We start from the raw sequence: 17,500 nt of genomic DNA, 5'->3' as shown, positions 1-17,500 counted from the left end.
CCTGGGGTGCGGGAGCCCCCCGTCCTGCAAGCCAGCCGAGGGTCCGTGCGCTGGGGAAGGGTGTCCACCGTGGCCCGGGGAGGCTCTCTCCAGCCTGGCTAGGGTTCGGAAGCTTGGCCCGGACCAGGGGCTTGTGCTCCGTCCCAGGGTGCGGGAGCCCCCCGTCCTGCAAGCCAGCCGAGGGTCCATGCGCTGGGGAAGGGTGTCCACCGTGGCCCGGGGAGGTTCTCCCTGGCCTGGCTAGGGTTCGGAAGCTGGGCCCGCGTCCGGGGCTTGTGCTCCGTCCCAGTGTCCCAGGGAGCGGGAGCCCCCCGTCCTGCAAGCCAGCCGAGGGTCCGTGCGCTGGGGAAGGGTGTCCACCGGGGCCCAGGGAGGCTTTTCCCGGCCTGGCTAGGGTTCTGAAGCTGGGACCGAGCCCGGGGCTCGTGCTCCGTCCGGCGGGCCCCGGGGTGCGTGAGCCCCCCGTCCTGCAAGACAGCCGAGAGTCTGGGTGCTGGAGACAGGGGTCCACCGGGGCCCAGGGAGGCTCTCTCCGGTCTGGCTGCTATCAGAAGCAGGGACCGGGCCGGTGTGCAGGAGTGGCTGGCTTTATCTGCTACGCTGACGGAGCGTAGTTTTCTGCCACCCCTATACAACCATGTGGTTTGTGAGAACTCGTCCTGCGGCCTGGTGAGGGTCCGGGTGCCCGTGACGGGGTCCATTGGGCCAAGGGAGGCTCCCCAGACCTGGCTGGGATCAGAAGCAGGGACCGGGCCAGGTGGGTGGCTGGCTGGCTAAGTCCTTTCCACTGCGTAGTAGGAGTTTGGTTAGGGCTGGGCGGACTTTGCATAGCGCCACTACGCAGAATTTTGAAAATATTTGTGGAAAACGAGTGCACAACCTGATGGACCGTGTGCCCGGGACTGGGGTCCCTCGTGCTTGGGCAGGCTCCCCAACCTCCCCGGCCTGGCTGCGTTGAGAAGCAGGGACCGGCCCCGGGCCTCCTGATTTTTGGTCAGGGCCTGGGATCCTACGTCCTTCCGCCTGCCAAGTGTCCATCTGCCCGGGACAAGAGACCCTGGAGCAGAGCCCCGGAGCCCTGCAAGGGCTGGCGGTAGCCCTAACGCTATGGCTCGGTGTGGGCAGCTGGGAGTCCTTTCGGTCCAGGCCATCTGGTCGCACCTTTCCCTCGGCCATCTGGTCGCACGCAATGCTTTCCAATGGGGTGACCAGATGGCCGGGCCAGCCTGGAAGTCCCGATGAGGGCTCATTTGACTCCCGGATCCCAGTTAGGGCTCCAGGAGGTCGGGCGCATCCGCGCCTAGGATCCCCTCCGTCACTTGGAGCGCGAGGGTTACAAGAAAGGTGGGTAGCCTTCCTCCGGATTAGTAGGGGCAGGGTATGCTGGGACACCCCTCCTGGGTGTAGGAGAGTAGGGTCTGTTTTCTATGTTCACCCCCACTTTTTGCTTTTGCTTTACTGGTTTTCGACTTAGATGTGGCTGTGGGCCTGCTAATCAGACCCACAGCCCTGCTGTTCTCTCTCTAAATTAATACTATGTACTTTAGGTACATAACCCATTTGGATAGGATCACCTTATTGGCCCCTGTACAGTGTACCCTAGGTACCCAGGGCATAGGTGTACCCTAGGCCTACCAGGGGCTGCAGCATGTATTATGCCACCCCTGGCCTGGCCTTCCATTTTGACACAACTGGCTGATCACTCAGCTGGGGCAAGGTCGTGTAATCACCCCTTGCTTAGGTGTAGTATTCCTATACCTAACTTACATATAGACACATGTGTACCTATCAGTCACTCCTATGGCAGGCCTTAACAATCCTGGAGGCAGAGTGCTTGGTAACATGTGAGATGGTGCTCTAGCATGAGCTGAGCCTGTCTGCAGCTTTCGGAACCAAGTCCTTATAGCTGTTCTATGATATAGCCTACCATATACTCTTAAAGTGCCTTATAATCTTAAACGGTTATGGTAACTATGGTTTGGCTTTATCGAAACATGTCGTGTAAGGTGTCTAACACTGTGGAATAATACCCCCATGCCATTTCTGGACATGAGGATATTATTCCCCCCTTCTAGAGGGAAAGACATGTTAAAATCATACTTCACTGTTAGCCTCTGACCAAAGCCTCAGCATCACAAAATGGATGCTGCTGCCACGACACAAGTCTGACCTCCTGCAGCTGGGAGTGATCCCAGCCAGTGAGGCCTGGACAATAGGTTTCCTGCTTGGGGAGGTGCTAGCACCTCCCCAGACAGCCTTTAGTGTATTGGGGCAGGGTGGGCTGACAGGAATGAGACATGCCTGGGGCACACAAGGTGTTCCTTGCATAGTCCAGTTCAAACCGGCGCTGGGGCACTCCAGCCCCAGCTCTGGCGCGAAACTGGACAAAGGGAAGTGGGTGTAACCACCCCCTCCCAGGTCCCACCCATAAGGCGTGACCTAGCAGGTATCCCAGCCCCCCCAGATTAGTATAAGAGTGGGAGTTGGGCCTCAAGACTTTAGATTATCCTGAACCTGCAAACTTGAACAGAAACTCTGGACCTTCGACATTCGACGAAAGAAGAAGACTGAAGAATCTCCCTTGTGGCCAAGGAGTGGCTACCCTGTGCAAACAGGCACCATCAAGAGACTACCCTTTGCTTTGCCCACGTTCTACGAGGAACCGACTGCAGAGCCCGACCAGAGCCTTGACTTCCAGACTTCTCCGACCCTGATCCACATCCACAGCAGAGCTGAGATCCGTGGAGGCGACGAGCGACGTGGGACCGGCTACCTGGGAAAAGTGGCTAGTAACTTCAAGCGCAGCTTCTGAGGCACCCTCGAAGTTGTGCACCGGGGATTGAGAAGCCCCAACCCCAAGCACCATCTGCACCGAAGATCAGCCCCCCACACTCCACGAGTCCTGCGTGGGGCCCTTCTGCATTTTCCTGCTTGCCGCGTCTGTCCGGTTGCTGGCCCGCTGGCTAGTGGCCTTTGTGACGACGCACCCTGAAATCTTCTGCGCTGGTTTGGCTCCTCCAGACTGGCTCCCGCTTCTCTGCAAAGAAGAAGCACCCCAGACCTTCCTGGTCTGCACCAGAAGCAAGTCCTCCGTTCTTCGTGGGTTCCGCTTGCCAAGGCTTGGTGAGTCCTAGTCCAACTTCGACGCCGCCGACAGCAAGAGCCTTCGTGGGACAGCTCGCCTCCTGGTCCTGGTCGTCCTCGACGCTTCCTGGTCCTCCTGGCTGCAGCGACAAGCTTCACCTTCACCTGCAATCTTCATGACATCGCCTGGTTCCTTCCTGGTTCCACGTGGTCACTGGCTAGTGACCTTGACTCTGTCCCTTCTGCTTGCAGGTCTCCTCTCTTCTTGATCCCAGCCTTGGGATCCACCGGACACTCTTCACTGACTGCCTGTCAGCATCTTTCTTCAGGCATCCATAGGAGTCGACGACGAAAACCGACGCATCTTCACCCCTATGCACCCGCAGCCTGTGGGCTAGGTAACTTGGGTACTCCGGTGGTCATCAGGATAGTGACTATCCTAGTGTCTAGTTTTCCAGTCTCGACTTCCTAGCTACTCCGGAAGTGTCCTAAATCTATCGTTTTCTAAACTATACTATTGCTAGTGACTTTTACGCATTACGCGTAAGTGTTTCCACTCTGCACACGAATCCCGTGGGCCTCCCACTTCCTAACTAACGCTAGTGTAGTGTAGCCCCAGCGATTCCCTAGGCCTAGGCCTATTCTATTTCCGTGACAGTGGTCCTTATACCACTTACTTAGTATATGGTTTGCGTGGCCCCTAGGGCCTAACTGTATTACTTACCTGTGTGACTTAATGTATGCTTAAATAAGACTGTGTTGTACTTACCTCTAATCTCATAAAGAGTGCTGAGGGTTTGACTAGAATAAATACACTTTATTTTATATATATATCTGTTGTGGTGTCCTTTCATTTGGTATTCAAGGGATTATATATGGTATCACAGCTGGCTTCACATGCCATTCAGAGTTTAGCCTAAGACTGCTCTTGTCCATGCTACCACTAGGATAGCTGGTCTATAAGGTTGACTTTACAACCAATCACCATAAGGGTATTTGGACTGATATAAGGTGTACACTAGAACTAGTGACATCATACATCAGGCCAACTTCTCACATTGGTGAGCAGCGGTTGGGATCTGAGCTTGCTGTTGTAATACCATTGTAATCTTGAGATACTAAATTGAAAGATCACAGAGATATTGTCTAGGTACATATAACATAGATTATAATACTTAAGTCCTACTGGACTTAGTAGTTGTAGGTTGAAGGGAGTAAAACACCCTGACTACAACTACTAGAGAGGTTTAGTAGAAACAACTAGTGTAGGTAGGTGCACACACCACACCCTCACTAGATCATGTCTCTGAGAGGAGATCAAGTAGATGCTCTCTCAGGAGGGTCAGGTCTGCGACCCCCTCTAGATATGATACCTTAACATTCCAGGAGATGAGACAATTGTGTACCTACAGAGGAATAAAACAGGGTGCAAACCCTACCCTCCTTCAGTTAAGACAACTCCTAGAGGAGTATGATACTCTTAGGGCCTCTCAGGCAGGTACCCTAGGTACAGAGGAGGGTCTACCCACCACAGAGGAGTCAGATGGGGCTTCAGATGGAGAGGTAGACAGCCAGGGCCAAGTAGGAAGACTTAGCCAGGCTAACCTAAGTTTACATGGGAGTTTGCATGGGGTCCCCCCATACAGACCCCCAAGTGGGCTTAACCAGAGAAACAGGAGGGACAGATCCCCTTCAAGGGAATCCATCCACTCCTATGTCTCTAGCATCTCTAGTGTTTCCTCTCACAGGGGAATGACTTCCCCTGAGAGAAAGGAACATGAAGCCAGAATGAGGGAAGCTAATCTGAGGATTCAGAGGGAAGAACTTGCCCTTGCCAAGGAGAAGCTTGCTCTGGCTAGAGAGCAAAAGTTAAGTGGGTCAGAACCCACTGGTGGCAGCAATATCCCTAAGGATAGAGACAGGCACTATGATAATAGAAACCTGAGCAAGATTGTCCCTCCCTACAAGTGTGGGGATGACATCCACAAATGGATAACTGCTTTGGAGAGAGCTTGCAAAGTACAGCAGGTACCCCAAAGTCAGTGGGCAGCTATCTTGTGGCTCTCCTTCTCTGAGAAAGGTAGAGACAAGCTCCTCACAGTTAGTGATGAGGATGCAGATAATTACACTGTCCTGAAGAGTGCTCTGATTGATGGGTTTGGCCTAACCACTGAACAATACAGGTTGTTGTTCAGGGATACCCAGAAGACACAGACTCAGGACTGGACTGACTTTGTAGATTGTGCCACTAAGGCTCTGGAAGGCTGGCTAATGGGAAGTAAGGTTAAGGACTATACAGGATTGTATAATTTGATCATGAGAGAACAAATACTTAACAACTGTCAAAACCAGCTATTGCATCAACACCTGATTGATTCTGATCTGACTTCTCCCCAAGAATTGGGAAAGAAGGCAGATAGATGGGTCAGGACTAGAGTTAAGCAGAAAAACCAGAACCAGGGCGGTGATCAGAAAAAGGCAGACCAGAAGGGTAATGATCAGAAACAAAAAGACCAGAAGTCTTCACCAGGCCCCCAAAAGGCTCAGGGGGAGGGTGGTCCCAAAAAGGATAAAAAGAAAGATGGCCAAAAGAAACCATGGTGCAACTATTGTAAGTCCAACTCACATTGGTTTAGTGAGTGCACCAAAAAGGATAAGCCCCCAGCCACCATTGCCCCTAAGGCAACTGTACCCCCTAGTTCAGCTGTAAGTGGTGGTTCCCAGCAAAAGGGTGTAGTAGGGTTAACCCTGGGAACTGAGGAGGATTCTGGCCTAGTCAGAGTACCTACTCAGGCTGTTCTGATCTGTGATGGGGACTTAGCTTTGTCCTCTACTGTAGGCCCCAGTAACCTGGGCAAGTACAGACAGACTCCTTTTATCAACCAAAGAATGGCTCAGGCCTACAGGGACACTGGGGCTAGTGTCACAATGGTGACACCTGCTTTTGTGGACCCTGGACAGATCATACTAGGTGAGAATTACCTAGTGACCAACGCTAGCAATGCCACTACCTCCCATAGTGTGGCTATTGTTAACTTCTCCTGGGGAGGGGTAACTGGCCTCAAGAAAGTTGTTGTTAGTTCAGACCTTCCTGTAGAGTGTTTACTGGGCAATGATCTTGAAACTTCAGTTTGGTCTGAAGTGGAGTATAGGACCCATGCAGAAATGCTGGGGATAGATGCACATGGCCTTGCTGTGACCAGGTCACAGGCCAAAAAGTGCACCACTGAACAAGTGCTGGATCCTGAAACTATGGACCAGTCACAACCCAAGAGAAAGAGCAGTAGGGTAAAGGCTGTGCCTTCCCCCCTGCCTCAGGTGGTGGATCAGCCCTCCCAGGAGGATGATTCTGAGAGCCCTGAAGGAACTGTTCTAGAAGAACTTGAACCTGATCAGGTTGAGTTTCTTGGGACAGGGGGACCTTCAAGGGCAGATCTGAGGCAGGCTCAATTAGACTGCCCCTCTCTTGAACCCCTCAGACAGCTGGCTGCTGCTGAGGCTGCAGGGAATGCTCAAGGTACCCATAGAGTGTATTGGGATGAAGGGCTACTGTATTCAGAGGCTAGAGACCCCAAGCCTGGTGCATCCAGGAGGTTGGTCATACCACTGAAGTTCAGAGGCTTCCTTCTTACCTTGGCCCATGATATTCCCCTTGCAGGACATCTAGGCCAGAACAAGACTTGGGACAGGCTTGTCCCTCACTTTCACTGGCCCCATATGTCAGAAGATACTAAGGAGTTTTGTCGCTCCTGTGTCACCTGCCAAGCCAGTGGCAAATCAGGTGGCACCACAAAGGCCCCCCTCATACCACTACCTGTGGTGGGGGTCCCCTTTGAAAGAGTGGGCATAGATATTGTAGGACCAATGGACCCACAAACAGCATCTGGGCACAGATTCATACTGGTGATAGTGGACCATGCCACCAGGTACCCAGAAGCAATTCCCCTGAGGACCACAACAGCTCCTGTTGTGGCAAGGGCCCTGCTTGGAGTATTCTCCAGAGTGGGCTTTCCAAAGGAGGTCATTTCTGACAGAGGTGCCAACTTCATGTCAGGATACTTGACTGCAATGTGGAAGGAGTGTGGTGTTAACTACAAGTTCACCACACCCTATCACCCACAGTGCAATGGGCTTGTTGAGAGATTCAACAAGACCCTAAAGGGAATGATAAAAGGATTACCAGACAAGCTTAGGCGAAGATGGGACATCCTTTTACCCTGCCTTCTGTTTGCTTACAGAGAGGTCCCACAAAAGGGGGTTGGCTACAGCCCTTTTGAGCTTTTGTTTGGGCATCCTGTAAGAGGACCCCTGTGTTTGGTGAAGGAAGGATGGGAGAGACCTCTCAGACAACCCAAACTAGACATAGTGGATTATGTACTTGGTCTCCGCTCCAGGATGGCAGAGTATATGAAGAAGGCTTCTAAAAACCTTGAGGCAAGCCAAGAACTCCAAAAAGCTTGGCATGACCAAAAGGCTGTACTGACTGTTTACCAGCCAGGACAGAAAGTGTGGGTGTTGGAGCCAGTGGCCCCAGCAGCACTCCAAGACAAATGGTCTGGACCCCACACTATTGTTGAGAAAAAGGGAGAAGTCACCTACTTGGTGGACCTTGGGACTCCCAGAAGCCCCCACAGGGTGCTTCATGTCAACAGATTGAAGGCATATGTTGACAGGGCAGACATGGGGCTACTCATGGCTACAGATGAGGGGCAGGAGGAAGAGAGTGACCCTCTCCCAGACCTGTTGACTCAGAACCCTGATGATGGCTCAGTTGATGGTGTGGTCTTTTCAAACAGCCTCACTGTCCATCAGCAACAGGACTGCAGACAAGTTCTGCAATCCTACAGACATATGTTCTCTCTGACCCCAAGTCAGACAAACTGGTGCACCCATGAGGTGGACACTGGTGACAGTCTGCCTGTGAAGAGTAAAATCTACAGGCAACCTGACCATGTCAGGGACTGCATAAAAGTTGAGGTACAAAAGATGTTGGAGCTGGGAGTCATTGAACCTTCAGAGAGCCCTTGGGCTAGTCCTGTAGTTCTTGTGCCAAAACCTCACACCCAAGATGGTAAGAGAGAGATGAGGTTTTGCGTGGATTACAGAGGTCTCAATGCTGTCACTAGGACAGATGCCCACCCAATACCTAGGGCAGATGAGCTCATTGACAGACTGGCAGCTGCTAAGTTTTTGAGCACATTTGACCTGACAGCAGGCTACTGGCAAATCAGACTAGCTGAGAGTGCAAAGGCCAAAACTGCTTTCTCAACCCCAGGAGGACATTATCAATTTGTGGTAATGCCCTTTGGTTTGAAGAATGCACCTGCCACTTTCCAAAGGTTGGTGAATCAAGTCCTTACTGGGTTGGATGATTATTGTGCAGCTTATCTTGATGATATTGCTGTCTTTAGCTCCACCTGGGAGGATCACCTGGTCCACCTGAGGAATGTTATAGAGGCCCTGCAAAAGGCAGGCCTCACTATCAAGGCCACTAAGTGCCTGATAGGGCAGAGCAAGGTTGTATACCTGGGCCACCTAGTTGGTGGGGGTCAGGTTCAACCACTGGAGAGCAAGATCCAGACCATAAAGGACTGGACTCCTCCAACTACCCAGACTCAGGTCAGAGCTTTCTTGGGCCTGACTGGGTACTACAGAAAGTTTGTTAAGAACTATAGGTCCATAGTGACACCACTTAATGACTTGACCTCCAAGAAGATGCCAAAGAAAGTTCAGTGGACAGTAAGCTGTCAAAAAGCATTTGATGACCTGAAGCAGGCCATGTGCAGTGCACCTATTCTGAAAAGTCCAGACTACTCCAAAGAGTTCATTGTCCAGACAGATGCTTCTGAGTTAGGTGTGGGAGCTGTTCTTTCACAACTGAATGTAGATGGTCAAGACCAGCCCATTGCTTTTATAAGTAGAAGGCTGACCCCTAGAGAGAAACGTTGGTCAGCTATTGAGAGGGAGGCCTTTGCTGTGGTTTGGGCCCTGAAGAAGCTGAGGCCATACTTGTTTGGCACTCACTTCAAGATTCAGACAGACCATAAGCCCCTCTTGTGGCTAAATCAGATGAAGGGTGAAAATCCCAAACTTCTTAGGTGGTCCATTTCCCTACAGGGGATGGACTTCACAGTGGAACATAGACCTGGGACTGACCATGCCAATGCAGATGGACTCTCCAGATATTTCCACTTAGAACATGAAGACTCAACTGGTCAAGGTTAGTTTAATGTCCCTAAGTTTGGGGGGGGGGGGGTTGTGTAGGAGAGTAGGGTCTGCTTTCTATGTTCACCCCCACTTTTTGCTTTTGCTTTACTGGTTTTCGACTTAGATGTGGCTGTGGGCCTGCTAATCAGACCCACAGCCCTGCTGTTCTCTCTCTAAATTAATACTATGTACTTTAGGTACATAACCCATTTGGATAGGATCACCTTATTGGCCCCTGTACAGTGTACCCTAGGTACCCAGGGAATAGGTTTACCCTAGGCCTACCAGGGGCTGCAGCATGTATTATGCCACCCCTGGCCTGGCCTTCCATTTTGACACAACTGGCTGATCACTCAGCTGGGGCAAGGTCGTGTAATCACCCCTTGCTTAGGTGTAGTATTCCTATACCTAACTTACATATAGACACATGTGTACCTATCAGTCACTCCTATGGCATGCCTTAACAATCCTGGAGGCAGAGTGCTTGGTAACGTGTGAGATGGTGCTCTAGCATGAGCTGAGCCTGTCTGCAGCTTTCGGAACCAAGTCCTTATAGCTGTTCTATGATATAGCCTACCATATACTCTTAAAGTGCCTTATAATCTTAAACGGTTATGGTAACTATGGTTTGGCTTTATCGAAACATGTCGTGTAAGGTGTCTAACACTGTGGAATAATACCCCCATGCCATTTCTGGACATGAGGATATTATTCCCCCCTTCTAGAGGGAAAGACATGTTAAAATCATACTTCACTGTTAGCCTCTGACCAAAGCCTCAGCATCACAAAATGGATGCTGCTGCCACGACACAAGTCTGACCTCCTGCAGCTGGGAGTGATCCCAGCCAGGGAGGCCTGGACAATAGGTTTCCTGCTTGGGGAGGTGCTAGCACCTCCCCAGACAGCCTTTAGTGTATTGGGGCAGGGTGGGCTGACAGGAATGAGACATGCCTGGGGCACACAAGGTGTTCCTTGCATAGTCCAGTTCAAACCGGCGCTGGGGCACTCCAGCCCCAGCTCTGGCGCGAAACTGGACAAAGGGAAGTGGGTGTAACCACCCCCTCCCAGGTCCCACCCATAAGGCGTGACCTAGCAGGTATCCCAGCCCCCCAGATTAGTATAAGAGTGGGAGTTGGGCCTCAAGACTTTAGATTATCCTGAACCTGCAAACTTGAACAGAAACTCTGGACCTTCGACATTCGACGAAAGAAGAAGACTGAAGAATCTCCCTTGTGGCCAAGGAGTGGCTACCCTGTGCAAACAGGCACCATCAAGAGACTACCCTTTGCTTTGCCCACGTTCTACGAGGAACCGACTGCAGAGCCCAACCAGAGCCTTGACTTCCAGACTTCTCCGACCCTGATCCACATCCACAGCAGAGCTGAGATCCGTGGAGGTGACGAGCGACGTGGGACCGGCTACCTGGGAAAAGTGGCTAGTAACTTCAAGCGCAGCTTCTGAGGCACCCTCGAAGTTGTGCACCGGGGATTGAGAAGCCCCAACCCCAAGCACCATCTGCACCGAAGATCAGCCCCCCACACTCCACGAGTCCTGCGTGGGGCCCTTCTGCATTTTCCTGCTTGCCGCGTCTGTCCGGTTGCTGGCCCGCTGGCTAGTGGCCTTTGTGACGACGCACCCTGAAATCTTCTGCGCTGGTTTGGCTCCTCCAGACTGGCTCCCGCTTCTCTGCAAAGAAGAAGCACCCCAGACCTTCCTGGTCTGCACCAGAAGCAAGTCCTCCGTTCTTCGTGGGTTCCGCTTGCCAAGGCTTGGTGAGTCCTAGTCCAACTTCGACACCGCCGACAGCAAGAGCCTTCGTGGGACAGCTCGCCTCCTGGTCCTGGTCATCCTCGACGCTTCCTGGTCCTCCTGGCTGCAGCGACAAGCTTCACCTTCACCTGCAATCTTCACAACATCGCCTGGTTCCTTCCTGGTTCCACGTGGTCACTGGCTAGTGACCTTGACTCTGTCCCTTCTGCTTGCAGGTCTCCTCTCTTCTTGATCCCAGCCTTGGGATCCACCGGACACTCTTCACTGACTGCCTGTCAGCATCTTTCTTCAGGCATCCATAGGAGTCAACGACGAAAACCGACGCATCTTCACCCCTATGCACCCGCAGCCTGTGGGCTAGGTAACTTGGGTACTCCGGTGCTCATCAGGATAGTGACTATCCTAGTGTCTAGTTTTCCAGTCTCGACTTCCTAGCTACTCCGGAAGTGTCCTAAATCTATCGTTTTCTAAACTATACTATTGCTAGTGACTTTTACGCATTACGCGTGAGTGTTTCCACTCTGCACACGAATCCCGTGGGCCTCCCACTTCCTAACTAACGCTAGTGTAGTGTAGCCCCAGTGATTCCCTAGGCCTAGGCCTATTCTATTTCCGTGACAGTGGTCCTTATACCACTTACTTAGTATATGGTTTGCGTGGCCCCTAGGGCCTAACTGTATTACTTACCTGTGTGACTTAATGTATGCTTAAATAAGACTGTCTTGTACTTACCTCTAATCTCATAAAGAGTGCTGAGGGTTTGACTAGAATAAATACACTTTATTTTATATATATATCTGTTGTGGTGTCCTTTCATTTGGTATTCAAGGGATTATATATGGTATCACAGCTGGCTTCACATGCCATTCAGAGTTTAGCCTAAGACTGCTCTTGTCCATGCTACCACTAGGATAGCTGGTCTATAAGGTTGACTTTACAACCAATCACCATAAGGGTATTTGGACTGATATAAGGTGTACACTAGAACTAGTGACATCATACATCAGGCCAACTTCTCACACTGGGGATGGTGGTTCTCAGGCGGGGACCAGATGGGCCAAGCCCGGACGACACTTCCCCGGGGCGTCCGGTGCTCCCTCCTCCAGCCCGCGGTGAGGCAAAGTGCCCAGGACGGGCTCCATGGGTCTCCCGGGCGTCCGGGCCCCGGGAGCTCCACCGGGCCTCCCATGCCTGAGGCCAAGCGTGGGGTCTATGAGCCCCCCCAGAGGCCTGCAGCCCCAAAGCCCTGCAGCCCTGGAGCCCTTCAGCCCGGAGCCCTGGAGCCCTGCAGGCCCGGAGCCCTGCAGGCCCGGAGCCCTGCAGCCCCGGAGCCCTGCAGCCCCGGAGCCCTGCAGCCCTGGAGCCCTGCAGCCCCGGAGCCCTGCAGCCCCGGAGCCCTGCAGCCCCGGAGCCCTGCAGCCCCGGAGCCCTGCAGCCCTGGAGCCCTGCAGCCCCGGAGCCCTGCAGCCCCGGAGCCCTGCAGCCCCGGAGCCCTGCAGCCCCGGAGCCCTGCAGCCCTGGAGCCCTGCAGCCCCTGAGCCCTGCAGCCCCGGAGCCCTGCAGCCCCAGAGCCCTGCAGCCCCGGAGCCCTGCAGCCCCGGAGCCCTGCAACCCCGGAGCCCTGCAGCCCTGGAGCCCTGCAGCCCCGGAGCCCTGCAGCCCCGGAGCCCTGCGTGGGCAGGCGGGAACCCTAGCGCGAAGGCTCGGGGTTGGACAGATGGGAGTCCTTTCAGTCCCGGCCATCTGGTCGCACCTTTCCCTCGGCCATCTGGTCGCACGCAATGCTTTCCAATGGGGCGACCAGATGGCCGGGCCAGCCTGGAAGTCCCGATGAGGGCTCATTTGACTCCCGGATCCCAGTCAGGGCTCCAGGAGGTCGGGCGCATCCGCGCCTAGGATCCCCTCCGTCACTTGGAGCGCGAGGGTTACAAGAAAGGTGGGTAGCCTTCCTCCGGATTAGTAGGGGCAGGGTATGCTGGGACACCCCTCCTGGGGATGGTGGTTCTCAGGCGGGGACCAGATGGGCCAAGCCCGGACGACACTTCCCCGGGGCGTCCGGTGCTCCCTCCTCCAGCCCGCGGTGAGGCAAAGTGCCCAGGACGGGCTCCATGGGTCTCCCGGGCGTCCGGGCCCCGGGAGCTCCACCGGGCCTCCCATGCCTGAGGCCAAGCGTGGGGTCTACGAGCCCCCCCAGAGGCCTGCAGCCCCAAAGCCCTGCAGCCCTGGAGCCCTTCAGCCCGGAGCCCTGGAGCCCTGCAGGCCCGGAGCCCTGCAGGCCCGGAGCCCTGCAGCCCCGGAGCCCTGCAGCCCTGGAGCCCTGCAGGCCCGGAGCCCTGCAGCCCCGGAGCCCTGCAGCCCCGGAGCCCTGCAGCTCAGAGCCCTGCAGCCCCGGAGCCCTGCAGCCCCGGAGCCCTGCAGCCCTGGAGCCCTGCAACCCCGGAGCCCTGCAGCCCTGGAGCCCTGCAGCCCCGGAGCCCTGCGTGGGCAGGCGGGAACCCTAGCGCGAAGGCTCGGGGTTGGACAGATGGGAGTCCTTTCAGTCCCGGCCATCTGGTCGCACCTTTCCCTCGGCCATCTGGTCGCACGCAATGCTTTCCAATGGGGCGACCAGATGGCCGGGCCAGCCTGGAAGTCCCGATGAGGGCTCATTTGACTCCCGGATCCCAGTCAGGGCTCCAGGAGGTCGGGCGCATCCGCGCCTAGGATCCCCTCCGTCACTTGGAGCGCGAGGGTTACAAGAAAGGTGGGTAGCCTTCCTCCGGATTAGTAGGGGCAGGGTATGCCGGGACACCCCTCCTGGGGATGGCGGTTCTCAGGCGGGGTCCAGATGGGCCAAGCCCGGACGACACTTCCCCAGGGCGTCCGGTGCTCCCTCCTCCAGCCCGCGGTGAGGCAAAGTGCCCAGGACGGGCTCCATGGGTCCCCCGGGCGTCTGGGCCCCGGGAGCTCCACCGGGCCTCCCATGCCTGAGGCCCAGCGTGGGGTCTACGAGCCCCCCCAGAGGACTACAGCCCCAAAGCCCTGCAGCCCTGGAGCCCTTCAGCCCGGAGCCCTGGAGCCCTGCAGGCCCTGAGCCCTGCAGCCCCGGAGCCCTGCAGCCCCGGAGCCCTGCAGCCCTGGAGCCCTGCAGCCCTGGAGCCCTGCAGCCCCGCAGCCCTGGAGCCCTGCAGCCCTGGAGCCCTGCAGCCCCGGAGCCCTGCAGCACGGAGCCCTGCAGCCCCGGAGCCCTGCAGCCCCGGAGCCCTGCAGCCCTGCAGCCCTGGAGCCCTGCAGCCCCGGAGCCCTGCAGCCCTGGAGCCCTGCAGCCCCGGAGCCCCGGAGCCCTGCAGCTCTGGAGCCCTGCAGCCCCGGAGCCCTGCAGCTCTGGAGCCCTGCAGCCCCGGAGCCCTGCAGCCACGGAGCCCTGCGTGGGCAGGCGGGAACCCTAGCGCGAAGGCTTGGGGTTGGACAGATGGGAGTCCTTTCAGTCCCAGCCATCTGGTTGCACCTCTCCCCTCGGCCATCTGGTCGCGCGCGCAATGCTTTCCAATGGGGCGACCAGATGGCCGGGCCAGCCTGGAAGTCCCGATGAGGGCTCATTTGACTCCCGGATCCCAGTCAGGGCTCCAGGAGGATGGGCGCATCCGCGCCTAGGATCCCCTCCGTCACTCGGAGCGCGAGGGTTACAAGAAAGGTGGGTAGCCTTCCTCCGGATTAGTAGGGGCAGGGTATGCCAGGACACCCCTCCGGGGCTGGTGGTTCTTTGCTGGGGACCAGATGGGCTATGCCCAGGCAACATCCTCCCAGGCGTCCGGGGCTCCCTCCTCCGGCCCACGGCGTGGCAAAGCGCCCAGGGACGGGCTCCACGGGTCCCGGGCAGTCCTCCCCCGGGGCGCCCGGGGCGCCCGGGCCCTAGAGCTCCGTCGGTCCTCCCCGTGCCTGAGGCCCAGCCACTGTCCCCGAGCCCCCCCCCGGGAAGCAGAGCCCACCGAGCCCTTGGATCAGGCGGGAGCCCTACCGCTATGGCCCGGCTCTGGGCGGGCAGACGGGAGTCCTTTCAGTTGCAGGCCATCTGGTCGCTCCTTTCCCCTCGGCCATCTGGTCGCGCGCAATGCTTTCCTATAAGGGGGGCCAGATGGCTGGGCTGGCCTGGAAGTCCCAATGAGGGTCCATTCGCCTCCCGTATCCCAACCAGGGCTCCAGGAGGCCGGGCGCGTTCGCCCCAAGGGTCCCCTCCGTCACTCGGAGCGCCGGGGTTTCAAGAAAGGGGGGTAGCCTTCCTCCGGATTACTAGAGACAGGGTACTCTGGGACCCCTCTCGGTCCTCAGCCGGCAGCTAGACGGGCTCGGATGCTGCCCTGGTTCTGTCCCGGGGCCTGCCGCGTGGCAGGGTGCCCGGGACAAGGGGTCTGGAGGGTCCGGGGAGGCTTCCCCTGCGCCTGTGGTCATGGGAGCCCCGGCTGGGTCCAGGGTCCCGGCCGGGCCCCTGGTCAGGGGCTCCGGCCCCAGGCCCCGTCCCCCGGCCTGCGGCCCTCCCAAGGGCCCGGGACAGGGTTCCGTTGTGGCCGGGGAGCCTCCCCTCGCTCGGCTGGGTTCAGGAACTCCGGCCGGGCCCCTGAGGGCCCCGGGGAGGGCGGCCTCCCCGCCCCGTGCTCTGTCCTGGGTCCTGCCGTGTGGCAGGGTGCCCGGGACAGGGTCCAGAGGGCCCGGGGAGGCATCCCCTGCGCCTGCAGATCTGGGGGCCCCGGATGGGTCCAGGGGCCCGGCCAGGCCCTGGGTCAGGGTCTCCGTCCCCGGGCCCCGTCCCCCGGCCTACGGCACTCCCAAAGGCCCAGGACGGGCTTCCGTTGTGTCCGGGGAGCCTCCCCTCACTTGTCTGGGTTCAGGAGTTCCGTCCGGGCCCCTGGGGGCCCCGGGGAGGGCGGCCTCCCCGCCCTGGGCTCCGTCATGGGTCCTGCCGCGTGGCAGGGTGCCCGGGACGGGGTCCGGAGGGCCCGGGGAGGCTTCCCCTGCGCCTGCAGATCTGGGGGCCCCGGCTGGGTCCAGGGGCCTGGCCGGGCCCCGGGTTGGGGTCTCTGGCCCCGGGCCCCGTCCCCCGGCCTGCAGCACTCCCAAAGGCCCGGGACGGGGTTCCGTTGTGTCCGGGAAGCCTCCCCTCACTCGTCTGGGTTCAGGAGTTCCGTCCGGGCCCCTGGGGGCCCCGGGGAGGGCGGCCTCCCTGCCCCGGGCTCCGTCATGGGTCCTGCCGCGTGGCAGGGTGCCCGGAGCGGGGTCTGGAGGGCCTGGGGATGCTTCCCCTGCGCCGGAGGGCCTGGGGGCCCGGCTGGGTCCAGGGGCCCGGCCGGGCCCTGGGTCTGGGTCTCCGGCCCCGGGCCATGTCCCCCGGCCCGCGCCACTCCCAAAGGCCCGGGACGGGGTTCCGTTGTGTCCGGGGAGCCTCTCCTTGCTCATCTGGGTTCAGGAGTTCCGTCTGGGCCCCTGGGGGCCCCGGGGAGGGTGGCCTCCTCGCCCCGGGCTCCGTCATGGGTCCTGCCGCGTGGCAGGGTGCCCGGGGCGGGGTCTGGAGGGCCCGGGGAGGCTTCTCCTGTGCCCACGGGCCTGGGGGCCCCGGCTGGGTCCAGGGGCCCGGCCCGGCCCCGGGTCGGGGTCTCCGACCCCAGGCCCTGTCCCCCGGCCTGCGACACTCCCAAAGGCCCGGGACGGGGTTCCGTTGTGTCCGGGGAGCCTCCCCTCGCTCGTCTGGGTCCAGGAGCTCCGGCCGGGCCCCTGGGGGCCCCGGGCAGGGCGGCCCCCCCCGCGCCGGGTTCCGTCCTGGGTCCTGCCGCATGGCAGGGTGCCCGGGGCAGGGTCCGGAGGGCCCGGGGAGGCTTCCCCTTTCCCCTCGGCCATCTGGTCGCGCCTGTCCCCTCGGCCATCTGGTCGTGCAGGTCCCTTCGGCCATCTGGTTGCGCACAATGCTTTCCTATGGGGCGACCAGATGGCCGAGCTTGCCTGGAAGTCTCAATGAGGGTCCATTTGCCTCCCGGATTCCAGAGAGGGCTCCAGGAGGTCGTGTACATTCGCGCCTAGGGTCCCCTCTGTCACCTCGTGCGCACGGACTACTAGAAAGGGAGGTAATTTTCCTCCGGATTACTAGGGAGAGGTTTGGCGATTCTGAATCAGGGGAAAGCAGACCCGTGGCCCGCCCGCCGGGGCCCCCAGGGGCCCGGGTATGCTCCTGCCTCTGAGCCCCTTCCCGATGGTCCTTTCTCTCCGAGTTTTCTGGGTCAGAGCCCCCTGAGGTCCGTGGATCCCGAGACAGGGGAAGGCAGCACCCGGGCCCGCCCGAAGCGGGGCCCCTAGGGGCCTGGGTACGCACACCTGCCTCTCAGCCCCCTTCCCGATGGTCCTTTTTCTCCAAGTATGCTGGTTCAGAGCTCCGTGAGGTCCGGCGATCCCGAGACGGGGGGAAGGCAGACCC

This window comes from Triturus cristatus, unplaced genomic scaffold (assembly GCF_964204655.1).
Source record: "Triturus cristatus unplaced genomic scaffold, aTriCri1.1 SCAFFOLD_787, whole genome shotgun sequence".
NCBI classification, from domain to species: Eukaryota; Metazoa; Chordata; class Amphibia; order Caudata; family Salamandridae; genus Triturus; species Triturus cristatus.
This window is presented reverse-complemented; position numbering follows the sequence as displayed.